Below are 27934 nucleotides of genomic sequence, written 5' to 3'. Positions count from 1 at the left end.
AGACCCCTGATGAAACAGAAGAGAGAAGGGTAAATCGCAGCAACATTCCAACTGTTATGTGGGATTCATTTTACATTACAACATGCCTGAAACTGGTGCTCATGACACAACACTGAAGTGTGTGTGGGGTGGGGTGGTGATTGGGTGAGGTGAGGAAGAAGGGGCTAAGAAAGAACCTTTTTGTCTTGGAAGCCATTAACTTCATGCTAGGGATTACGACATTCAAAAACGTCACATATGTCATGGACAATTGCATCACATTGGAACCTGACCTTAAAGCAAAAGTCATGGAGATGCTACATCCATCAAAGAGGAATCCAGTGCATCAAGCCATTTCTGTTATTGGATACGGAATCTTGGAAGGCATCCAAGTACATCATTTCACCAAAATGCTAGGGGTAGCGGAAATGACATCACACGACCCTTGACCCCTGATAATATCACAGGAAGTGATGGAACATGACCTTTCACCCCTTGACAAAACAGGACGGGGCATCACATAGCATTGTTCCTAAGTACACAGCGAAGAAATATGGTTACGATATCAGTATAATGTGATATACATTTCATACAAGAATGGATCGACATATCTATTGTTAAGATCAGTGTGTATTGGCCCATATTACCAAATTACTGTGAATGCAAGCAGACGTCCATGGCCAAATGATAATGATGTACTATTATATAGCATTTACGCTTAAGCGCTTTATATAGATAAAATATACACCCAATATCACCCAACCTGTGTTGGTACTCATTTATCCACCTCAGAAGGATGAAAGGCTGAGTTGAACTGTTTAAGAACAGACTAAATCAGTGACTCACCCCCTGAAGTGTGCCTGAAATAAACCTTTAATGAGTCTAGCAATTATTGTATAGAATTCCAGAAAGACACATTATTTGGTATTCCTATTCTTTCTTATTTAGGGTCAGTGCTGAAAGTGTTAGACTTGTGGAACTCCTATTCTTATTTTTCTTCTTTTTTTTAAGGGGCTTGAACAAGAAAGCCATCCACTCCAGACCAAAAGAGCCACATGGTGCTAGCCACAGCCTGGGAACTTGCATTATTAAAAAAAAAAAGCAAGGGAGACCACAGAGGTCACAAGGGAGACGTCCCTGAAGGCATCTCATTAGCACGCTAAAGACACAACTGCACTAAAAATGGCGGACAGAATTTAGCATAATCACAGCCTGATTATAAACTATGATAAAGCCAGACACCTAAACATTAATGGGATCTAATTTCAGCCTTAAGGAAATCAGTTTAAAAAGGTTTGCATTCCTTTCTCTGGAGTCTGTAAAACAGATTATTTGTTTTAATCATTTCTCAACGAAAAATGTAGCAGTGTCTCAGAGTGTAGGGCCCTACTCACTGCTGTGGGAAAGTGAGATCTAGCACAAAGAGTGAGCAAGTGGAAGTAGATAGTCTTTTAGATGGTGGACAAGAGGATTGTTGAGGATTAGTGAGCCCTTGCGTCCCAGCTGATGTCCAAGGAAAGCTGTGGGAAAGAGGCGGGTCTGGGTCACTCATGAGGTCGACAGTCCTCCAAGTGTGCATTGGGATTGCAGACTGCAGTAGGAGGCACAGAGTGGTGCTCAGGGAGATCCCATATAGCACCACTCCAGAGCCCGTCTAAGCAAGACTCACTGATGGGGCTAATGTTGAGGGCACCCAATAGGCCCAGAGTTTATATAAATTGTTGGTGTTTATACAGTGGTAAATTCAGCAGTACTATGGACGTTATTGGGAATGGTGGCCATGGGGAGAATGTAGTTGGTGAGATGTGGGAATTCAATGGTGGGACTACAGGAAGAGGCAGGGAAGAAGGTGCTTCCACTATGGTTTCCATAGGACAGCAGGGAGAGGATGGATAATTAAGGGGCGTATGGAGGTACACATCCCAAACACAGAGCAGTGGGTTGATATGGAGTTAGGGGAAGAGTGGGCGAAAGATCTGGTATGAAAGAAGAATTTGAGATCCAATGGGGAAGAAGATGAACAGAAAAGGATCCTGACCGGTGCACCTTTACCCTAAAAAGATCCGCAGGTCTAGGAGACAGAGGAACCTCTCCTGAGAGCAGAGAAAAACAGAAAAGTGAAGAACAACTGCGTTTGAAATGGATTTCCCTAAATGACGTTCCAGGATTGTGAAGACACATATGAATGAATGGATCTGATGCAGCAGACTCAAGGGAACGTTTATTGACTATTTTACATTTTACTTGTCCTGCTTTAGACAATACACACAGTAATACACAAATAAACAAATCAGAATCATATGTCATCTGTGCTGTTGGGTCTTTGCGCCCATAACCACATGCCCATCTGAATTAATGTATGACACGCTTCTTCAATCAGAAATTATCAAATGAACTTTACAATGTCAAGTATATGCAGTTTGCGTGCAATCATAGTTTTAATTATCAATCCCTTCCTCTCACTATTCTCTGTTCCCATGTGTCCTATTATCAGATCCTGCAAGGTGTCTGTGACCTTCGGGGCCAGTGTGGCATTTTGGGGCATTGGTACCAGCTTCAACGTACTCTGTGCAAGTTCATTTTGGTGCTCAGTTTAGAAGGCTCCTTCAGGGAGATCAGGGGCATCAGTGCTAGTTGAACAGCATTGTGTCACAGACCTATAACCTTATTTATTGTAATGGATGGTGGCTGTAGTCACTGTCCATGTTGCGGTCCACAAGTTAGCAAAAGAGGACTTCGAAACTTATTTTTGAACATATTCCAGGATGGTGGTGCAGACTTTGCAGTTGTTTGAAGGTCCTATTCCATTATGGTTGGAGCAATAGGTTGTACTCCTTCCCCCTTTGAGCAGTGCCTGCTACTTAATTGGTTGGGGCTAGGAATTGGGCGAATTCCATCTCTTCCACTCTACAATGTTCTGACATTTCTTCTCCTGTGAATACCAGAATTCTATGCCTTGTACCCCTACTTGACTTTGCGCCTTCCCTGTTTATTTTCCACCCCATGTTGGTCGTCTGGCTTTTTCAAAATACCTAGCAGGATGTACGGAGCCGCTACAAGGGAATGTGGTCCTTATCATCTGACTTCCCGGAAATGAGCGGAAATGTCCACTTCAAAATCTGAACAGTTTCAGAGGCCAGTAGTTTGTAGGCTGAGGGATGGACCCATTACAGTAATTGATAGCTAGACCCCAAAGCTGTTTCTTGTAATATAAAAAAACAAACAGAGTTCAGTACCTGGGAAAACAAAGTCACTCCTGATTGTAAGCGGGAAAGGAGAGTTTGGCTGAGAACATGCTTATTCCTCAGAAATCACATGCACTGCCTTATAAGTAAAGCTTGATGTTTTAAAAAACTGGAGGTATTTTAAATAATACCTGTTTTTACTAACTATACTAATTATGGGACTTGAGATTTTTACCCCACACAGAATTTTTAAATACTCCATGCAGTAAACACTACATGATCATGGATTTAAATACATCTAAAATATTAGAGATATTTCCTCATAATGTAATCTTGACCTAAAAGCTGGAGGGTAAATGTATTGCTGACCACTTGAAAAAAAAAACATTTTGTCCGTAGGTGTAGGGATGCTGAGTGTGTATAAGGTTACCACACAGAATACTGGGCAAGAAATCAGAAACTGGTATGTGAAAGTACTTGATATGCAGATAAGAAGATCTCTTCAAGAGACATATTTAGAGAAACCAGAGAGGAACTAGCTGTCCCTCGCTGCAGAATACCTCACCCTACATCAGGGTGGTGGGCCGCCTTTCTCAAACTGAATAGAACAAGAAGGAAGCACTGTCTGCAGTCCTCCATCTGTCTACAGTAGCAAACAATGTGCTCAAAAATACTCAAACCGAACAGTGCTGCACAGGAAAGACCTCAATATATGAAACCCTATTACTTAAGAACTAATGACATAAGACACAACAGGGACCTGTTAGCCAAAAAATTAAACTGTGAGAAAAAAGAGAAGACATTTTAAAATAGAACATTTGTCTACGTACCATATTTTATTAGCCTTATATGGGTGAACCCTAGGGGTATGACAACCCCAATGTTAAAATTCCAAAATCCTAATTATATTTAGAAATGGTCAGTATGGGATGCATTTCCAACCTTAAGCAAACCAATGCAATTAGGTTGACTGGTTTCAGCGATGATATATTACCTTGTGCCACCTTCTTCAGGACCATAGGGAACTATACAGACTACAGACTGTGTTGTGGATACCTCAATAACACTTTTTGGGGCATGTGAAAATAAGATGCTATAAATTGCATTGTTTTCTATACAGCCAAATACTAGGTAACACTAATTAATTGGTACTTCCTGTTAGCATGATTCAACAATGTGTGGCAAAGGAGATACTGACAGCTTCTTTCATAATCTCTGGATAGAGTGGCCTATCTACAACTTCAGGACTTTGTTGAGAATAATAACATCCTAGGCACACTCCAATCTGGGCTTAGAGCAAGACATGGGACAGAAACAGCACTTCTGGACCCCAAAACCAGTCTTATAGGTACAGTGAAAAAGGGCATCCTGCGCGGCTCATTTTACTAGACCTCTCTGCAGACTTAGACCTTGTCGCCCATACTATTCTGTTTGACAGGTTGAAAGGTCTGGTAGGCTGCTCTGACAAGGCATCAGACTGAATTGCCTCTTTTCTGGGGCCCTGAGTATTGGGAGTGGCAGTGGAGAATGTACAATCTTCACCTAGCATCATTAATGCTGGAGTAACCAAGGGATCATGCATATCACCATCTCTCTTTAGGCCTCTGCTTGACCTCCTGGACTACCTTCTAATTACGCTGATGACACCCAGGTGGTCCTTGAGTTATCTGGTAACTATGATCAGGATTCGGAAACTCTGAATGGGTATATGCTGAAATGCAGTCATGGATGGTCTCAAACCTTGTTGCTAAACAATGACGAAACAGAGCTCCTTATCATAGCTACTGGGCCGCAGCTTAAGAAACTGGATGCAGCATATGAACGTTTTAACATCACTGACAACAAGGCCATGGGGACCAGCTCTGTTAAAACCATGGGACTCCACTTGGATGCAGTACTGAGCATGAAGGCCCAGGTGGTGTACATACATTCATCCTGTGGCTGTGTGGTCATCTTTTAAACCAAATCAGTATAATAAGTCGTGGTTCTCGCTCTGAATAACACTGGTGAGGTGATGACTTATTATAGTCTTTGCATTGAAGTTTGACGTGGGCTGACTTCATTAATTCATTCATTGGTTTATTTGTTTTCACACGCCTTCCTTTCTTCCATGTTAAACCAAATCAGGCCATATATCTCTCACAGTAACATATCATTTCTGGCCATTGCCCTGGTAAACTCCATACTCGACTACTGCAACCGCCTCCTAATTGGGACATCTCAGGCTAATTTCCAATCTCTTCAAATCACTCTAAATAGTGCAGGTCGAGAAGTTTTTGGTTTAGTCAAATGAGATCATGTTACAAACTCAAGAAGGGCATTACATTGGCTCACTGTTAAGCAGATGATTTTTTACAAACTCTTAGCACTCTCGTATAAGTGCTGGACCTCCATTGCCCCTATATATCTCTCGGATCGCTTGATCATAAATCATCCTACCTTGCACTTGCGTTCGAATGACAGTTTTAAACTCAAGCAACCACGGTTCAGGTTGGCTTAATATGGAGGAGCCAGCTTTACTGTTCTGGCACCTAAAGAATGGAATGTGCTTCTTTCAGCGCTGCGGATTTCCCAATCCCTGACAGATGGGAGGGGTGAAAACATATCTGTTTAATCTTCAACCAGGTAAAACTAGCATTGTCTTGATTCTTGATTCCCTGTATTCTTGTCTCTATCTCTTCTGTTCTGTCTGTTTTCGTTTAATGTTGAGTGTGCAGCCTGAGGCCTACGGGTGTGTGACGTCATATAAGAATTTAATAATAATAATTTTGGGAATACCACAAATCAAAACATATTTGTCAGGGGACGACTGGAACGCGTTGCAGGGCCTCAATAAAAAGCGAATCTGCACAGAACTCCACAGAGCCATCATGACCAAATATTTAGGATCGCATACAGCTCCAAATGGCCTGGTCATTAGGATAGAACCTAGAATCATCTTAGATCAGGCCCATTTTCAGAAGGACTTCTGCTGTATGGCAAACAAATGTACCGGGGACTGGTTGATCTTAACAAATAATATCGCAAAAACAGTCTCTGAGAGATCGAACAAAAGCAGGACCTTCTTAAAACCCTAGTCATTCTGGACAGTTACAAGAAAAGATCTGAAAAACTAGAGGCCACTATGTGAGGAATTTAGAGATTTCAATCTCAATTAATACACATGGAAATTGAAAAAAGGCATAGGGGTCTTTACCCATGAAAAAATCTATCCATATGTTTTGGATATTTATTATGAGGAAGATGGTAACAGAGTTGGGTCCGTAAAGCAGGAGTGGTAGAGCAAGAAATATAATAGAAGACCTCACCCCAATAATTGTAGTTTTCTGAGTGCTAGCTCCGAGGAAGACAGTTGTGCAGGTCCATCAACTAGTGGACCTATAGAACAGCCCAGAGATAAAATGGTCCAGTTTCCGGAGCGGCAAAACCAAAATGGGGGATAAGCACAGAATCCTTTTTTAACAGCAATGCGGTAGAGGCCACGGCCAAGGGAGATGGCAAGAAAACTCCCAAAGGATAACCAGGAACCGAGGAAGAGGGAGACTCACCCACAGACATTCCAGCGATTAATCTCTCTGATCACACTTTGGAATTAGATGAAATAAAGATCCTACAAAAAGGCCTGTTGTTTGTTCCTACGGCCTCATAGGATCCTTTTGTGACTACAATTGAGCTGATCAGGAAGGTACGCCTTGAACAATACATTTGTGACAACTTAACCAGGGGCAAGTATCTAGCTTTAACTAAGCTGATGGAAAACAAAGCACTCACAATGAAGCTCGACGATAAGGGGGTATCATCACTTATCCCCAGGGGGCAGCCCTTTTCCATGCGGCTAGGGAGGTGTGACCTCTACCCAACATTACCCCTGGGAGAGGTATAATGTAGGAGGTCTTCATGGAGAGGGACTCCTCCTGTGGGGATAAGGATGATTAACTGGGTTACAGCCCAATAAATGTTGCTACTCCCCAACATTCCATAGCCCTCCTAATGTCCAGAACCACTACATTGAGAGCAAGCCTATGTATTGTTATAACATAAGAACTAAGACCAAATGTACTAGGACTAGGAAGAACACAGGCTACATAAAGATCATGAACTGTGATAACACTGGTACGCGGTGGCCCCAAAGAGGTATGAGGATCATACACGAAGAAACGAAGAAAGACTTGTGCAATCCGCATGGTAGGAACTGGATACAAATTATAAAAACAAACAAATGACAGTTAGATCAAAGAAGCCCCAGCCGCAGATCCAAACACAGCCATCATGAGAAGCACAGTGGTGTCAGGAGCAGCGATATCCAGTCCTGTTATGGGAAGCAGCCATCACCCAAAGTCTTCAGCACAGGAGATTTAGACACCAACCAAAAGCTGTGTAGAAGCGGAGAGCAGCAAGAGGATGCCAAGGAAGTTCTCCGCCCGCTTAATGAAGTGAGTCGCATTCCGAGGCCAGGAAGACACGGCAAAGCCACGAGTACAGACCAGAGAATCCCACAGACCTGGAGATGTATGCTCTGGTCCCAGGAGGTCCTGGCAATGTACCAAAAAAGCCCTGTAAGAGGCAATGAGAGATACCTGAAAACTGGAGGAGACCCAGGAGTTGACAGAGAGGCTAAGGTGGCTTTTCCCCAGCCAGTATTAGCAAGGAGGTTAGTAGGCATAACCAGATAAGGGTCTCGGACCCTACTAGTAAACAGGAAAGCATCAAAGGAAATCCTCCTCGGCACAGTGGTAACGAGGAAACCCTGTAGCCACTGGAGAATGGTCGGGTCCCATCAGTAAACAGGAAAGCATCAGAGGAAGTCTTCCTCTGCTCACTGGTAATGAGGAAACCACTAGCCACCAGAGAAGTTTCTGGGACCCCACCAGTAGGCAGTAAAGCATCAGAGGAAATCTTCTTCGCCACATGGTAACAAGAAAACCACTAGCTACCAGAGAAGGTCTGGGACCCCACCAGTAAGCGGTAAAGCACCAGAGGAAATCATCCTCTGAACAGTGGTAGCGAGGACACCAGTGGACACCAGAGAAGGGTATGGGACCCCAACAGTAAAAAGAAAAGCATCAGAGGAAATCTTCCTCAGTGCAGTAGTAGTGAGGAAACCACTGGCCTCCGGAGGAGGGTCTGGAACCCTAACAGTGAGAAAGACTTTATCAAATAATACCACGGGGAGGGAGTCATTCTCCTGGTATCAGACAACGAACTGCGGTAAGGATGCCAGGGGAAGGGAGTAATTCCTCAGGCCTTGTTTTTTTGTTTGTTTATTTTATTTATACAGCGCACCTGACCCAGGGGTATCTGGGTGCTTCTTACTACAAGTTACATACAAGGACACTTAAGTGACAGTGCAGTCTGTACATGGTGGAATGTGATAGACAGTTATAGTTGAGTAGCAGGATACAAATATACGTAGTATTTACACTTGTGAATATTAACATATAACAAAAGCATCGGCAAACAGTTACACATGTTACAATATTAGAGAGAAGATAATACAGGGCTAGACTAAACAGGAGGGAGGTGGAACAGGTGGTTAGAGTCGTAGGTTCTCGTGGGTCTCTGAGATATGTAAGTTAAGAAGGACAATGCGGCAGTGAGTTGAGGGGGGCGAAAGACCTGCGTGGCTGTTGGTTAGTTCTTGCTGAGTAACCAAGATATGACACTTCTTCTAAAGTTGGAGAATACTTGAATAGCTTTGATGTCAGCAGGTAGTGTGTTCCAAAGTTGTGAGGCCAGGACAGGGAAGCTGGATTCTCCGGATATTTTTAGATTATATCTGGAGACCAGCAGGCAGGTTGAATCAGAAGATTTTGAGATACGTGTGGAGGGTCTCATGGTAAATTCTTCCGTAAGGTATGGAGGGGCTGTATGGTTCAGTGATTTGAATGTGAGGCAGAGTGTTTTGAGTTCAATCTTTTCTTTTATGGACAGCCATTTACAGTTTCTCTGGTGGCTGATATGTGCTCTCTTCTAGGAATGTTTAGGGCAGCTCTGAGAGCGTTATTCTGCATTATCTGAAGTTTGTTTAGTACTGTTTTGTTAGCACCTAGATAGAGACCATTACAATAGTCCAGTTTGGACAATATTTCTGAGGACAACAGGGGTCTGCATGCTCTTATCAGTTTGCCTGCATAGGCCGTGGCAGAGGCAGTAGTATTCACTTGCTTGTTAAGGTTAGACGTGGCATTAAAGTAGAAGCCTAGCATTTTTAATTCTTTGGCATTCGAATGTTGTTCCCCTCTATGTTGAACACTGAGTAGCTGGGACTTAGTTTGTTTAAGTTAGCTGGGGGAGCCTACTAGGAGGAGTTCTGTTTTGTCATCATTCAGGCAGAGGCCATGAGTGGCCATCCATGCCTGAATGATGGTGTATATTTGGTTTATGCGTCGTACGTCCAGGTCATAAGTGCCTGACAATGGTAGGAGTATCTGGGTGTCATCTGCATAGTTAGTGTAGGTGACACCCAGACAGTCCATTTCATCAAACAGGGGCTTTGTAAAAATGTTATACAAAGTTGGCGAAACACATGAGCCTTGGGGTACGCCACAGGTGATAGGTATAGGGTCAGCTGCATCCGAGGACGAGAAGACTCGCATAGTCCTGTTATTGAAGAATGATTCGATCCACATGATGGCTGAATTGGAGAAGTGGGCTGCTGAGGTGAGGTGGTCACAGAGAACTTTGTGGTCAACCAGGTCACATGCTGTGGACAGATCCAGTAGTAGGAGGACAGCGAGTTTGCCTTTGTCTTTGAGATCGTCAATCTGGCTTTTTAGGTCAACAAGGGTGGTTTCTGTCCTGTGTTGTGGTCTGAAGCCAGATTGTTGGGTACCCAAGAGTTTGTTATGCTCTAGATAGTCTTGAATTTGCAGATATGCAACCCTATCGAGGATTTTTAAGAGAAATGGGACCGTGGTGATAGGTCTGTAGTTAGTGGGGATAGTGGGGTCTAATGTTTGTTTTTTCAATAATGGGAGAACCCAAGATTCCTTCAGGTTACTGGGCACAGTGAAACTTTAAAAGGAGGCGTTGATAAGTTTGTTAATGAACAGGGCTAAGTCTCTGGCAACATCTTTGATGATCTGTGCCGGGCAGCTGTCGCCCTGGCACTTAGAAGGTTTTAGAGTGGCTATGATTTTTTGTACCTCGGGTACCGATACCTTGGTCAATTTAAAGGGCCTCATCATGAGTTTGGTGGTAACCCTTAAATCCAGTGATAGCCTTGTTACTGCCGGATTTAAGGGTCCGCCAAATCAGGGCTTTGGCGGATTTCTCCCCAGCTCTGAGCTGGGGGGAAATCCACCGAAAATTCGCGCTCATACCGCCGGCAGGAAATCCGCCGGCGATATGAGCGCGAAATTTCCCCATTGAGCCCAATGGGGAATGGGGCATTCCCAAATGGGCTCAATGGGTAATGGGGATTTCCAAATCCGCCAAACCCGTGATCCGGCGCTAATAGCGCTGGTTGGGTTTGGCGGTAGGGCAGATAAGCGCCAGCGCTATTAGCGCCGGCGTTACTGCCCAACTCGTGATGAGGCCCAAAGTCTTGTCTCTGTTGGGTGAGTGGTGTTGGAGATGATTTGTGTGTGGCAGCGTTAGTTAGGAGTTGTCGTTTGTCTGCTATTTTTGTCTGAAGGCTGGTAATATTATTGGTGAGAGCATTTTGAATGTTCATGCACCAGAGTTTGTCTTTAATGCATGAGTCAGTGGGTGGGTTTGGGGTCTCCATTTCTCTTAGGATAATGAAGAGCTCTTTAGTACTGAACCCAGCTTGGTTGATTCTGTTGTTGTAAGTGTCTCGTTTTGTGCAGATAATTTCTTCTTTGTATTTGGCAGAAATGTGGATCAGATTGGTTTAGTTCTCTGGCAAAGGGGTATGTTTCCACAGTGTTTTGAGTTTGTGTTTTTCTGCTCAGAGCGCTTTCAGCTCTGGGGTGAACCATGAGTTCACAGGGGCTCTTGGATTCCCTTTGCGCATTTTAAGAGGTACGACTATGTCCAAAGCTTTGGCCATTGAGGCATTGTATGTATCCACTAGTATGTTTGGGTCATTAGAATTATGGAGTGCACTTAGGGTGGGGATTACGAGGGGCATGATTGCCTCGGCTGTAATGTTGCGCTTGTTTCTGGTAAGGCAAGGGGTTGCTGGGGGGGCGATTGTTGAAGCTACGACTGAGGTGAGTTTGAGGTGATGAGGTGGTGGTCGGTCCAGGATTAGGGTAGTATTTCATTCCGTGTAATATTGCAGTTAAGATCTGCTACCCAGCGAAGAGTAGGGCTGGTGATTCTTTGTAGGAATCCATGTTCAGTCAAGGTGTTGGCTAAAGAGGTGGCTTGGATGTCATTGGGTCCATTATAGCCTAAGTTGAAATCTCCTAGGGTTAAGGTTTGCAAGGTAGTTTTGATGTTGTCTGAGCGTAGGGTTGTTATGTCCTCCTCAAATGAGCCTATGGGCCGAGGGGATCTGTAGATTAGTTGGATTGGCATGGTGCTCTTGTGCGAGGTTTGAAGTTTGGCTGTGAGGAGTTCGCAAGAGGATAGTGGTGTAAAGGCAACTATTCTCATACTTAACATGTTTTTATGGATGAGGGCAATGCCTCCTCCTCTAGAGGTTGGTCTGTCGGCTCTAATCGTGTCATAATTATCTGGGATGGCTAAGAGGAGAGAGGGGCCAGCTGTAGCATGCAGCCAGGATTCTGTAACTGCAAGGAAGACAAAGTTGTTGGAGGTTATAATGTCGGCTATGTCAGTAGCGTGCACTACTGAGGACCCTGCGTTAATTAGGGCTCCTTTAATGGGTTGTGGTGGATTGCAGGCATTGAAAGGTGTTTGGTTCTCGTCATGTCTGATCTGGTTAAGTTTGGTGGCAGGGAGAATTTTGGGGTTGTTCCTTATGTTCTTAGGACCATTTTTAGAGTATTGGCTGAAGGGTGCCGACTGGTAGAGAGCTGGGAACCTGGTGCAGAGCCTGGCATTTCTGGCATTGTGACCGGGGCAAGTGGACGCTGGGTCCCTAGCGGTCTTATTGGATATGAAAGGATTGGGTGCTGTCATCTTGTTGGTTCTTAGTAATTTAGGTAAGAACGTAGTGGGCTTGATGGTGGCATCAGAGGAGTTCAAGTTAAGTGCTGGTAGGAAGTGGATGGCTTTCATCATGGGGTTTGAAGGTGTGGGAGTGATCATGCTGTGACCTTGTTGCTGTTCAATCAGGTCAAGCGTGGGGATAACCTCTGAGGCGATTCTGGAGAGAGCAAGTACTAATGGCAAAATGATGTGCATGGTGCATGGTGCACATTTGTGTTGTATCTGTGTTTAGGGGTAATATTGTAGATACGTTGCCTGGGCATAACATAGCCTAACATTTAGTAGAGTGGGCTGGTGAGATGTGCTATGGGGGTAGGGGTATGCATGGGCAGAGTGTGCAGAGCAAGCAAACGTTAATCGGAGGGTAAGGGGGCTGGTTCGGCGTTGCAGAACGGTGGTGGAATGTTAGTCATCGACACTTTGCTGAGAATGAGGTAGACTAATTCTGTGTACATGTATATGCAGTAAGATGAAATGTGGACCAGTTATGAACCAGGTACTGTTGAGGATCGCAAGCGGTATATAGAGCAGTGGGCTAATTTTGTTGTGAGTAGTTAATAGACGGTGCAGTGCCTAAACTGAAGAACGCTGCAACCATATGCAGGCCGAGATGCAGTGCGAATGTAGCTAAAGGCAGGATTGGGAACGGGGTTCCGTTGATATTCGTAAACAATGCAAACACTTAATAGTAATAGTGGTAGCTACAGTGTGGAAGGCTGATCTATATACAGGCAATATGCAATGTAGTTGATATTCTTAAGCAGTAGCTGGTTTCAAATGCAGACAAAATACAAGATGCAGTTGATATTCATGAGCAGTGCATACAGTTGATGGAATGATACTGCAGGCGAGGGGCGTTAATACCAAATGCCGGCAGTAAGCACAATAAGCACAATAAGCAGTACAGTGATAGCTAAATCCAATGATGGCAGCAGGATACAATTAGTAATTCACAACTGTGCATCGGGAAAAGCTGATGTAGGGCCGTTTGCTGTCGGAATCGCAGATTCAAAGGTAAAATGGGATCCAAGCAGTAGGGAATGCAGTTAGGGGCCAGTTTGTAGAAGAAGGACGTGTGCAGTATGGCTTGGCTGCTACGCAGTATCACGAGGTAGTGGAGTTATTGAACAGATGCGGATGCCAAGGGAGGCAAGCTAGGATGGGAGGCTCCGTGGTGGGAAGCCCTCAAGGTCGGCTGGGAGTGGTATGCGGTAGCTTGTTGTGAGGCAGAGCCGGGTGGTGCCAAGTGGGCGGTGTTACGTGCTCTGAATGGGAAAAGATCAGCACAGGCAGGTCAGACATCAACGTGTCGGGGTAAAAGTGCACGGTCGAACATGAAGTAGTGTGCATGAGATAAGTTAGATTTAAGAGGCACGGCGGTACTCACCGGTGATCTTGGGTGGAGAGGCAGCAGGGAGTGTCGATCCAGCGGGCCTGCGGTAGCTCACAGCCAACACGCTTGGTCAGACTCAGTCAGGCAGAGCCTTTTTTGCTTATCTATGTTGGGGACAGTTTGTGGTGAACTGAGTGGTCTGAGACATATACTGGAGACACCAAAGGAAGGGAGTCATTCCCCATGGTTTTATTGGGAACTACATAAGTGTACACCAGGAGAAGTGAGTCATTCTCCTGGACCATGGATAAAGACTGGGCTTAGCCCTTAAGACAGGGGAAAGGAGTAATTCCTGATGCTATTTTCTGTGTAGCGAGAACAACTGTTGGACACTGGTTAAGAAACAGGGGAAGGGAGCCATTCTCCTGAAGAAGGAACTTTCTGTTAGTTTATTCTTTAGTTTTGGTGTGAGCGTTAGCAGAGGATTTGACACAGGATGGTGGGACTTTAATTTGACAGACATTCTGACAATCCCTTTAGTTTTAGTTTGAGGCAGGGAGATAGGGACAGTGCGGTAGTTTACGTAAGAAATAAAATGTTATAACCAAAACCAAACCACCTTTGTGTCAGTTTCCTTCTTCGACGCCCTACAGAAGCCACTGTGGTAATGAATTCCAGTGACTAAAACCAGATGGTGTATGCCTTACTGAATAGCAAAGACAGTTATTATCGACTGGCACCTGATCCCACCACTGCGTTGAGAATCCTGATCAATCCCACCATAGAAGAAGCACCGAACAGTGGATTTATAAGTCAGCGAGAAGCGAACTTTATATCTCTGTAGCACTCCAGAATTCTGGTATTTCATGCCCTCACCGAAAGTGCATAGGGGGACATCACCCCCACCAGGTTGCCCTCTTATAGTAGCAGGGATTGGTTCTATTTTAGAAACCTCATCGCAATTTTTGGAATTCTTCCTGAGGCTCCAAATACCCAAGATGCAGTCATATGTTAAGGACACCACAGCCATATTAAATGTACTTGAGGACCTATCCTTTAGTCCTGAGATAAAATATCTTGTGACCATAGACATAGGGCCTCATTACGAGTTTGGAGGCAGCCATGGTGCTATTAGCACCATGGCTGCCTCCAAACCAGGCTCCATTACCGGGTTCCTTCAATGGGGAATAACTGGGTCATTCCAACATTGGAGGACCCGGTAATTCCTCCTTGAAGGAACCATTCCCCATTTGAGACCCCCTAGGGTTCAATGGGAATGGGGAGGGAGGTAATAACGGGCACATTACAAATGGCCCGTTATTACCTCCTCTTCCCCTCGCGGGACCCGGAAAAGACGTCTGGTTTTACCAGACGTCTGGTCCGGGTCCCGCAAAGGGAACCTTGTAATCGGCGCTCACGTAAGGAAGGGTGCTGGTCCTGTACCGGCACCCTCCATTACATGAGCGCCAGGGTCGTAATGAGGCCCATAGTCTCTATATACTTGAATCCTGCAGATAGAGACCCTATTGGTAGTCGAAAAGATTTTGGAAACCCGAATTGCAGCTGTTGAAATGTCTAAGACATTTCTTTTACAGCTAGCTGAGATCGAACTCCCTTAGAACTTTTGTATGTTTGACAAGGAATATTTTGAAGAAGTGTCAGACACAGCGATATTTGCCCCCAGCCTGGCTAATTTATATGTTGCTGAATTTGAAAAGCACACAATGTACTTGAAGGACAACCACTTCACCACGTACATGAAATTATGGAAGCGTTATATAGATGGTATTCTGTTAATCTTTGAAGGAGATTTGGATGAACTGCATACCTTTGTCGGCTGGCTGAACACAACAAATAGGTTTCTCAAATTTACAAATACTTGTAGGAAAGCAGAAACCCATTTCTTAGACCTCAGGATTCTTGCAAATGAAGGGATGCTTAACATCTCAGTTTTCCAAAAACCTAATGACTGCATGTCCTTACTCACTAAAAACAGTTTTCATCCCAAGCCATTGTGTGATAACCTATCCCTTGACCAATTTTGGCGATGTAGGTGGAATTGCTGTGATACTGCATATTATGAGACACAGGCAAAAGATTTGGCAACACGTCTTCACGCAAGGGATACCCAAAAGGCTGCTTTGTCATGCAAAATAAGGGCACAGAACATCCCACTGTTTGTGACTTTTAGTCAGGGGAAGAGACACCAACTAGAGAATCAGATTTCAGCAGTCATGCATTTCTCACCGTTGGTGAATGTTCTAAAAAAATAAATCAAGAGACTGTGGTCCGTCTTGAACATGGGAGGTACATACATCTCACATCTGCGGTTCGCTATGAAACGGTATAAAAACCTTTGCAATGCTTTGGTACTTTCATATATTCTTTGAGAGGTTTAAAAAATTCCCAACAAACACTTTTGGATGTGTCACGAGCAGGCAGACCTATGCCATGTGGGTTATGCTAAGTGTGTTGACAGACAACAAGGAGTCTGCCTGTAGATGTTGGCCTCTGCACTGTGTGGGTACAAAAACATTTTACAAACTGCAACAGTTCAGATGTGGTATATTTGATCATATGCCCATGTAACCTGCATTACATAGGTATGACCAATAGGAAAATCAAGACACGCATCATCAAGCATAAATCATTTATTAGAACAAAGAAAACCACAGCCCCCCTTATGGAACACTTCATGGAGAAAGGGCACAGAGAAAGACAATTTAAATGGACCATTCTTGAAAAAGTAGTTGGACCAGCTAGGACTTGGGATCTTCAGGCTATCCTACTTAAAAGAGAACCGCACTGGATAGTCAGGCTACAGACATCTTTGTCGGGGGTCGCCTCGGAACTCACCAATAAAATGACATAAAGAAGTAAAAAAAGGTGTATATGAAGGCAAGAAGTAACGAAGGTTTATTTAGGACCCAGATGCAGATATTCAAAGAGTTCGCACTCGCACATCAGACCCTTATAGAAAAACATACATTATGTTCTTTAATTGGGCCACAAACCTTCCCACACCGCTCAGAATCCAACCCCCTCTTTCCACATTATAATGACAATTCATTGAAACATTTGAGATGCCCAGCAAAACTTTATTCAACTGCTGTGGTCATCTCATCTAAGTTCTCATGAGAAGAGCTCCCTTCCATGACACTGCCAGAGCCTTGAACCACGGACGAACTGCTATACAAATGTTGCATATTAAGAACTCGCCGGCCTTCTTCCCGGGCAAAATGTGCTAAGGGGCAATTTTAAACTAGTGTAGTTCTCTTAACTCCATCTAAAAATAATGTTTTGCAAATTATTTTGACTTATGATGGTTATGCTCTGCAACTGTTTTGCTTGTTTTGCTTCTTACCATACCAGCCTGGGATCATGGGACCTGGTGTGTGTTTCCAGCCACAGCGGCTTAGTTGCAGATTAATACAAGTTAATAAACGTTGGCTGGAAAGGCATGCTACAAGGCCTATTTACTGCGTTTTAGCCTACCTCTTGGTGTGTTTATACTTACTGGTGACCCTACATTTCTGTTACATGTACATTATTTGGATTTGTATTTTTGGCTTTATTTGTACAACAATTAAAAGGAGCCGCCTCTCCTTTTACAGTGCTACTCCAGCAATTGATATGTGTGCACCTTTTCACTGCACATAACCTTTATATTTTACACCTATGGATTGAACTAACACATATACTGGCAGGTGCATGCTACCTTGTAGTAGGGAATTAGTAAACAGTACCTGATGGCCTTGTCTAAATGTGAAGACATCAATTGGGTTCCATATTAGACCACATATTCCCTGTGTTGGTTGGAAACTGTAACACTGTATTGGTGCTTTGAGACCTAGGACACAGTGATTATGTACAAAATGAAGGGCATGTTTCCATCCCAGGTATATACACTTTCCCTTTATCGCAGTCGTTGGCAGGCCAGCCCATAGATCTGTGATAACGATGTAATGCATCGGTCGGAAAGTGAGTGTGTCCCTGACATAGTCAACATCTGTTGGGACTATTGTACTGGAGTAGCAGGATGCCAGCTACGGTCAGCCAGTACATATATTGGTAGGAGTTTGTGTAATCATGGTGCAACTGGGTCATGAGCCCTACAAATATCCCTATTTGTTACATCTACTCGCGGCATACAAGTGATTGATTTCCAAGAACGCTTTTCCTTTACGGAAGCATGTTCAAAGTCAAGGTCACTTTAAGGCTCCCCCAGTAAATTTGAACTTGATTCTTTTCATGACCGCTGTTGCTTGGTGAGGATGTGCCGCAGGAAGGCGAGATCATGTTACCTGTCCGTGTGATCCAAGGTCAGGCAACCAGTCCGTATAAACTGGACAGCGCATAACGCATAATTGTCAACATAGCCCATTGCAATCTGTAGGTGCTTATCCAGTCCTGTTTTTTCTTTGCATTCTGGGACTTGTAGTTCCAATTTTTCACATTACAAAACTCGGACTACAAGTCCCAGAATGCAAACAAAAGAGCTTGAGGCATCGGAGGCAGCGAGCAAGAAGAAAGCACAGGCATGCGTAACTGGCTTGAACACCAAGTCTGAGGATTAATGGAGACCAAAGCAAGGGGCACACAATGCCTACATGCCAATATTATCCATTGTATTCGGGAGACACTAAAAGTCCCAGATCTGAACATTAAATCCAGGACTGTGTCCTAAATGGTATGCATAATGTTGGCATATATACATGATGGTATGCTATGATGATTCTCAAAAGTCCACACGTGCCCATCTTATCCATTCCATACTTGCTAACATGACCCATTCCAACCTGTAGGTGTTTATCCAGTTCTGTTTCTTTTGTTTGCATTCTGGGACCTGTAGTTCCACTTTTCCCATTATTTAAAACTCGGACTACAAGTCCCAGAAAGCAAAGAAAAAACAGGACAAAAACATAGGACTGGATAAGTGCCTAGAGATTGCAACGGGTCATGTTGGCAAGTATGATACCGCAGGCATTTAGGTTAACTGAAACGGATGGGAAAGGAATCTCGGGCAGCATAGATGTGCTGAGAGTTGTGTCACTTTGGTAGTGAAGTCTGCGAGATGGCACACGCTTCACTCTGATTTGTAATGATAAACTGGTAACAAGCAAACAATTTTTTGTATGTAATCCCACAAATAACCGTGACGAGTGAGTCACTTATACCATGAATGCGAGGTCGGCCACAGTACAAGCTTCTCTGTAAGTAAACATAAACAATTGATGGACTATGGCATATTTGTGTGCCAGTTGTTATTTGGCAGATCTTTTACAAGCACGCCTTGTGTTTGTGTCTCCCTGTGCAGTACATTATAGAAAGCTCCAATCAAGAGAGGGTCAAGTGTGACCAATGAGCACACACATTGTGAATCATGCTGACAGTGAGTACTGATTAATTAGTGTTACCTAATCTTTAGCTGTATAGAGAACAAAGCAATTGATGGCATTGTATTTTCACATGCCCCAAACAGTGTTATTGAAGGGTTCACAACAAGACTGTAGTCTGTATAGTTCCCTATGGTCCATAAGAAGGTGCCACAGAGTAATATAATGTCACTGCAACCGGTCAACCTAATTGTATGGGATGGCATAAGGTTGGAAATGCTACCCAAACTGACCATATCTAAATATAGTTAGGATTTTGGTATTTTAACATTGGGCTTGTCATACCCCTAGGGTTCATCTGAACAAGGCTAATAAAGTATGGCACATCGACGAATGTTCTTTTTTAAAATGTCTTCTCTTTTTTTCTCACAGTTTTATTTTTTGGCTATGAGTTCTCTGTTGTGTCTTATGTTATTAGGTCTTATGCAATAGGGTTTCAAATATTAAGGTCTTTCCTGTGCAGCACTATTCGGTTTGGGTATTTTTTTATTCTTTTTTTATTTATTTTTATCAACCTCTGTGTTGCGTAGTAATACGCGGTTCTACGCATGCGCGGCCCACAACGAGGCTCGCGCATGCATGTTAGAAATAAAGACGGTCCCGGCCGGCAGTTCGCGCCGGAGACCAGAGCAGCAACACGTTTCCGGCGTATCTCTTAGCGCGCGCTGCGTGTGTGAGTGTGCGCGCCTACAGGTGGGGCCTGCCATCGCCCCACACCATCACACTGGCGACGAGGACGGCGCGGGAGCAGTCCTCCGCTCCGGTGGCATCCAGAGAGGAGAACGCTGCTCCGTGTCGGCACAGGCTCACACGTGTGGCCGGCGGCCATTTTGGATCGAGCACAGCACACAGTGGTTGCGGCCCGTGAGGGTGCTCGTGCGCCACTTGCAATCCACACCGAGTTCAGTGAATTTTTGGACCCTCCACAGCCTGTGCAGCCCTAAGGTTGTGGCATTCTGCCAAATCAACAGAAGAAAATTAAAGAAGAAGTAAAGAGTGGCGACAGTGAAGATATTGCGCCAAGGGTGTTCCGGGGCACGGTCTTGGAAGCAGTTCAACGTACTGCTGTAAATACCACGTGAGGAAATGGGAGAAGAAGATGAACAGGATGGTGCTCCTGCCCCCATCCCTCGCAGGGTGAGCAGTACACTGGCCCCCATGCCCGAATTTGATACCACGGGCCCACCTTCCAAGTTGGGGCCTAAATCGCTCCTGTGAGTGAAGAGGTTGGAGATGTTCTTCACAGACTCGGGGATCACGGAGGACGAAGAACGAATTGCAATCATGGTGTACTCGGCAGGGGCCGAGGTGCACAAGATATATGACATTCCGGTGGCGACGTATGTGGCAGTGAAGCTGGCGCTCCGAGATCATTTTCTGCTAATGGCGAATGTGGACTTTGATAGATTCGTCATGAGTGTGGAAAGACAGCGAGAGGAAGAGTCACTGGATCAATTCTGTGCGCGACTCAGAGTTCTAGCAAGCTCCTGTAGATGGGGAAACGAAGAGGAGATGGTTCGGAACCAGTTGTTGCAGGGCTGCAGCTCTGGTAAACTGAGAAGGCAGGTATTGAGGGAACCTGGATTGACCCTACAACAGATTCTGGACACAGGAAGGGCCTATGAGCTGGCTGACTCGAGGGGTGCGAAAATGGATGCAGCCACGCATGGGAGGAACGAAGGTGAGGCTTTTGCAATTGGCGGCAATAACCCAGGAAAGTCAAGGTGGACGTCTAGAGGAGGTGATAACCCGGGGGGGCCGAGCAACGCCCCCTCGTGCCAATATTGCGGGTATGACCTGCCACATGCGGGCGACTGTCCAGCAAAATCGAGGACTTGTGGCCGGTGTAGCACCCCAGGACATTATGCTAGGATGTGCAGGGCTTCAGCACCTGTCGCCGCGTCGCGAGGGCCGAAAGGGTTGCCAGAGGCAGCGCTCGGAGAGTGAGGGGTGTATCATCCATTAAACAAGGTGTACAGGACCTGAACATCGCCGAGGAGGAGGAGGAGGAAGACGAAATCTTCTTCATCTCGAGCATAGCCGAAGGCCCAGGCAGGAGAAGACAACCCAAGTGCACAGTGAACATTGGGGAGACAACGACACCGGTCTTGACAGACACTGGGGCGTCCGTCTGTGTGCTGGTGACGGAACACTACAACGCACTCCCTGGTCCACCAGGCCTAGCAGAGTTCACAGCACGGATATACGCTTTCCGAGGACACACACCGCTTCCCATCCAAGGAGTATTCGTTGCTCCAGTTGCTCACGGACAAAATAGAATAAGGGCAAGATTCTTTGTCACAGATGTGAGCCCGCATTCCCTTCTGAGTTGTGCTGCGGCTGAGGCATTGGACCTAGTACACTTCTCATTTGCAGTCTATCACACCGACTTGGACAATTTGTTGAGTCGTTTCGAAACGATATTCCGAGGAATAGGGAAACTGAAGGCTGACCCGATACGCCTCCACATCGATGGGTCTGTGAGACCAACGGCTCTAAAGCACCGCCGCATCCCTTTCCATCTAAGGACACAGGTGGAACGCAAGCTGCAATCCCTGATAGACAAGGACATAATCGAGAAGGTAGAGGGCCCCACCCCGTGGGTCTCCCCGATCGTGGTAGCCCCAAAGCCCAAACAACCGGGGCGGTACGCATCTGCGTGGACATGAGGCTTCCTAACCTAGCGATCAAAAGAGAGCGCCACATAACACCCACCCTGGACGACATCAGTGGGGAGCTTCAAGGGGTGAAAGTTTTCTCAAAACTGGATTTGAGGTCTGGGTACCATCAGTTAGAGCTCCACCCCGAGTCAAGATACATCACGACGTTTACGCCGCACGAGGGGTTATACTAATATAAAAGACTCAGTTTTGGTATCTCTTCCGCGGCAGAGGTCTTCCAGAACACCATCAGGGGAGCCCTGTCCAGACTCAAAGGAGTGATAAACATGTCGGATGACATTCTGGTCTTTGCCCGTTCCGAAGCTGAACACCTAAAGCGCCTGGAAAACACACTGGTGAGGTTGCGCGACCTAGGGCTGACACTGCACAAAGAGAAGTGTGAGTTCTTGAGGGACAGGCTGGAATTTTTCGGGTTCACCTTCCACGCGGGGGGCATATCACCTGATCCCGAGAAAGTGAAAGATATCCGGGAAGCGACCCCGCCAACAACACCTTCCGAAGTCAGAAGCTTCCTGGGTATGGTGACGTATTGTGGTCGCTTCATCCGCGATCTGGCCTCCCTGTCAGAGTCCCTGAGAGCGCTAACAAGAAACAACATCGCCTGGAACTGGGGGGAGAAAGAGCAGAGGGCTTTCGACAACATCAAAAGTGCCCTATCGGAACAAGAAACAATGGCATACTTTAATCCGGATCGAGAGTCCGAAATTGTCATCGATGCCAGCCCCGTAGGACTGGGGGCTGTCCTCATGCAGGCCGACAATCAAGGAACCATGAGGCCCATCGCATATGCCAGCAAAGCACTTACAGAGACAGAGAGACGGTACTCTCAGATCGAGAGGGAAGCTCTAGCCATCTTATGGGGGTGCAAGCACTTCTGGATATATATCCTGGGAAAACCGGTTGTGGTGGTAACTGACCACAAGCCTCTCATCCCGATCCTGTCCGGAACGTCATCCAAACCACCGCCTAGAATAGAGAGATGAATGTTGTCGTTAATGGAGTACGGGGTCAAACTGCTGTATCGACCAGGCCCTGACAACACGGCAGACTACCTGTCCCGCCATCCAGGTGCGGGAAGGCCAAAAGACACAGTGGAAGTGACGGAGGGCGTTGAAGCGATACATCTCGCGGTCGAATCGGCGCTGCCCGTTGCCCTATCCCGCCAGGAGATCGCCGAAGACTCCAACAGGGACGAGACATTTGCAAGGATCAAGGTGGCCATGGCAGATGGAGAATGGCGTGAGGTACTCCAGGACAACTCACAAAGGAACGCAGGGGCTCAGAAAGACCTGCAGGCCCTCTGGAAAGTGCGCCATGAGCTCTCGGTAGCCGAGGATGGCCTCCTGTTAAGGGGTCACCAGATTGTCATCCCGAGAACACTGGTTGACAAGGTTCTGCAGCTCGCACACAACAGGTACCAAGGGATGGCCAAGATGAAAGCAAGACTGAGACTCAAGGTCTGGTTCCCCGACCTGGAAAGCAGAGTGGAGGAGTTTGTGAGAAGGTGCATCACCTGCCAAGCAGCCCACCCAGTGGAGAGGGCCCCGCCGATCCAAACCATGGAGAGAACTGACCAGCCATGGGGGACGGTCCATGCCGATTTTGGATCCACCGGCCGAGGGCTCTACTTTCTAGTGGTGACAGACCAATGGTCCCGCTATCCGGAGGTTGAACTGGTGGAGTCGACGGCGAGTGACCACACCATCATGGCGCTGGAGAAAATGTTCGCCACGCATGGTTTTCCGGTGGAGCTCTGCTCAGACAATGGGGCGCCGTTTCAGGGGCAATGTTTTGCTCAGTACTGTGAGGAGAGGGGAATACGCCATAGGAAAGTCACACCGCTCTGGCCGAGGGCAAATGGCGAGGTAGAACGCTTGATGCGAACGCTAAACAAAGTGTTCCGCATATCAGCAGATGGAGGCGCAAACCTCCGACGCAACTTAGTGGACTTCCTTCGCGAGTATCGCTTGACCCCCCATCAGTCAACCGGGGTCGCCCCTGCCGAAGCGCTCTTCAAGCGTGTACCGAGAGGGCTCCTGCCCGAAATGGAAGGCCGCCAGCCGGGAGAGATTGAAAAGGATCAAGTGCGAACGGAGAGGGCAGTGAGGAATGAAAAGGAAACGATCCGGAGGAAACTCTCGGAGAGGCCGATTGCGGTGAGGGATACCGTATTGGTGCGAAACCGAAGAGCAGAAGGAAAGTTATCGTTAACCTACGAAACCCAGCCCTTGGGAGTGACACATGTGAAGGGCTCGATGGTCACAGCAGCCAACGCACGTGGAACTGTCACCCGGAATGTCTCGTTTTTCAAGCGAGTGGGGCCTGCCGAAACTGATGAAGTCGATCCTCCGGCACCTGAGCCGAGCGATGAACCGCCCCTGAGACCTGATGGACTGGCCGAGAGTCAAGGGACATAAGAGATGCCTCCGGCCGAGGCACGCAGGTACCCGAGCCGGGCGGGGCGCAAGCCGCCGCAGAGGTTCCACGACTTTATCATGGACCCTGCCTAGGCATCTAGGTCGGATTGGAACATTTATGGTTGAAGAACATGTTTGTTAAGTTATACTGTTGATCACTGTTCGTTGTTTGGGGAAAAGGAGGGATGTTGCGTAGTAATACGCAGTTCTACGCATGCGCGGCCCATAACGAGGCTCGCGCATGCGTGTTAGAAATAAAGACGGTCCCGGCCGGCAGTTCGCGCCAGAGACCAGAGCAGCAACACGTCTCCGGCGTATCTCTTAGCGCGCGCTGCGTGTGTGAGTGTGTGCGCCTACAGGTGGGGCCTGCCATCGCCCCACACCATCACACTCTGTTTATTTGATTTTCGGGTAAACAAACATTTGTACATTTAAGCAGGTAGTAAGAACAATTGATAAGAAAGAGCTTATCGTAGAGCAGAATAATCAAGCAAGACAACATTTCCCCTTGATAGTGACCCCGCCCATAGTTCTGGCTTGCTGTGAGAGGCAGTGGCTTTCTTTCCTAAAATTGGGCCAGAGTCGTGTGGGGGGGTCTGTGGAGCGACTCCAGGATTCCTTGAAAGTGTTGGCCTCTGGCGGGATTGGCCATAGTTTGTAGGCTGCACATTCCAGACGGCGAGTGACTGTGTCCATTCGGCGCCTGACAGCGGCTGGGTTGCTTCCCAGTGTAAGATCAGCAGTTTCCTTGCTGCGAACATGATGAGAGAGATTAGTTTGTTTGTTTCTGGGTCCTGGTGCTAGTCTGTACAAAGGTCTCCCAATATCATCATCAACGGGGAGAAGGGAACATCTGTGCCGTCTATTGTATGAGCGTCTGCTATACCCGTTGCCAGTATGTGGGGATTTTGGGGCAGGAACACAGCAGGGGGACCAATTTCCCTGTGCCCTCGCAGTCCCGCCTCCAGCATTGATTGGTAGGGCTTCCATCCTGTGCATCTTGTCGGGGGTATAGTACATGCGTTGTAGTATTTTAAACTGGATCTTTCTGTTTTTGAGGTTGAGGGAGATCGCAGGGATGGCGGCGAAGCCTCTTTGTAGGTCGGGTATTTTTTAGCACATTGTTGCTACTGTAGACAGATGGAGGTCTGGAGACAGTTCTCCCTTCTTGTTCAGTCCACTTTTAGATAGGCGGCCCACACCATGATGTAGGGTGAGGTATTCTGCAGCGAGGGGCAGCTACTTCCTCTCTGTCTTCTGTAAATATGTCTCTTGAGGAGGTCTTATCTGCATATTAAGTATTTTCACGTATCAGGGTTTCTTGCCCAGTATTTTGTGTGATAATCTTTTTCAAGTCAGGGCAGCACCTGCAATTTAACTTCTAGGCCCTCTTGTGTAAGAGTCTGTATAACCCAGCGGGTTGTTGTATCCATTTATTGGCATTCCTGACTGGATTGCTAATTTCTCTCATCTCCAGAATAACGGCCAGGGATTACACTGTTAGCTTTTTATTTAAAGTACTGTACGATCGATAGCAAAAACTATATTTAAAAAGTGTAATTATCAAATGCCTGAAAGTGCCTTCTTGCAGGTACAGGACTAAAAGCAAAATCCCTAGCGTGATTGGAACAGTCTTGACAGGCACGTGTAATGTTAGTGAAAGCAAAGACAGAGCTGGAGACTTTAATAGGATAACCCTGCAGGGAGGGCGACCGGCCAGAATGCATGGAGCAATGTATATTTAATTCAGCTCGGTCAGTTTCATTGTTTGCTTAAACCTTTTGAAACATGCACCTTTAGGTTCAAGTATACTATACATGATTATCAAGATATCACATTAACAAATAAATCATATAATCAAGTTCTAAGGATAGTATAGTAGAACTAGAGTTAATGAGGCTTTACAATTTATATGCAACTGACAGTTGGTGAGCAGGTGCATGTGGATCCAGGTCACCTGGCTGAAGCCCCGCCCACCTGTCAATCACCTTAAACTGTTGCCACCTTCCTGTTTTCCCACCTTTTTTCCATACTTAAGCATCCCTCTAACCTCTTTCCTTTGTAGTTTGTGAGCAGGTGCAAGTGGATCTAGGTCACCTGGACTAAGCTCCACCCACCTTCTTAGCCCTGCCTCTTCCTTTCTGCTCGTAACTCTTAGATCAAGGGCCGTTCTCTGCCGGGTGTCTGATGTGAAGGACAGACGAAGAAAAGTCCAATTCATGTTTGGACCTGTTTGGACCATCAGGACCCAGGGTCCAAACCGCTGCTCAGTCAACAGGTAAGCATGTGCCAACGTGTTTTCTCCCAATGTCCCCACAGGCCATCCCCACCATCACTAGGCAATGCTAACTTCAACGACATTGCCCCTCCTCTAAGGCATGGACTCCACAATGCAGCAACCTCACCCACATCAGCCTCAAGCCCATCAATACCCCTTCACCGTCCACAATACGGAAGTTGATGCTCGCCAATGTCCGCTCAGCTATCACCCATGCAGCAGACATCGCCGACCTCATCACTACACACGACCTTGATGCCATCTACATCACATCTACACCAGATCAAGGGCCATTCTCTGCCGGGTGTCTGATGTGAAGGACAGATGAAGAAAAGTCCAACTCATGTTTGGACCTGTTTGGACCATCAGGACCCAGGGTCCAAACCGCTGCTCAGTCAGCAGGTAAGCATGTGCCAACGTGTTTTCTCCCAACGTCCCCACAGGCCATCCCCACCATCACTAGGCAATGCTAACATAAACAACATCGCCCCTCCTCTAAGGCATGGAGTCCGCAATGCAGCAACCTCACCCACATCAGCCTCAAGCCCATCAACACCACCTCACCGTCCACAATACGGAAGTTGATGCTCACCAATGTCCGCTCAGCTATCACCCATGCAGCAGACATCGCCGACCTCATCACTACACACAACCTTGATGCCATCTACATCACAAGACCTGGCTGACACCAACCTCCAACCACATCATAGACGTCCTTGTCCCCGATGGCTACAGCACCCAACACAGAGACTGGCGGGCAAGACAGCCAAAGGCCTTGCAGTCATACACAAGACCTTGTGGCCCTGAACCTGACTTGATGTCAACAACATAGGCTCCTTTGTAGTCCTCTTTTTCCACTTCCCACTCTCCCGACGGACACAATCACCTTCCATCATCTACAGACCACCCAACACCGCCTTCATCTGAGTCACCACCATATCCCTCACGCACGTAAACAAGATATCCCTAGGAGACTTCAACCTCCCAGGCAAAAAGGCCACCAAAGCGATGAAGGAAGCTCTCTTCAGCCTTCTCGATATCCTCAGCCTCACACAACACATGAAACACCCAACACACGAGAAAGGTAACATACTCAACCTAATCTTCACCACATTGTCTTCCCTCTACTGCAGCTCTCCTCTCACACTTGACTGCTCCGACCACCTTGCCGTGCCTTTCAGTATCCTGCACACCACCCCAGTCAAGCACTCCCAGCAGAAACACACCAGACACACCTTCAGGTCCTTCAACAACTTCCCAGTAGACGCCCTCACAGAAGACCTCACTAACCTACACCTTACATGGAACAAACACCACCAATCAAACTGCAATTCTCTACTGGAAGCACTCAATGCCACCCTCTCTGCCTCCATTGACCAATAAGTGTAACCAGAAACAATGCACCTGCAAACCAAAATCGTCAGCCCTGGTACACGCAAGAATTCAACCTCAGTAAAAGAGTAATCAGGAAACAAGCGAAAACCTGCTACCACTCCAGGAATGCATATGACCTGGCGCTCCCCAAGGAACTCCGAGCAACTTGCCGACAACTAATCAACACAGCCAAGTCCTCCTACTATC

The sequence above is a fragment of the Ambystoma mexicanum genome, chromosome 13 (genome assembly GCF_040938575.1).
Source record: "Ambystoma mexicanum isolate Mex_15411 chromosome 13, UKY_AmexF1_1, whole genome shotgun sequence".
NCBI lineage: Eukaryota > Metazoa > Chordata > Amphibia > Caudata > Ambystomatidae > Ambystoma > Ambystoma mexicanum.
This window is presented reverse-complemented; position numbering follows the sequence as displayed.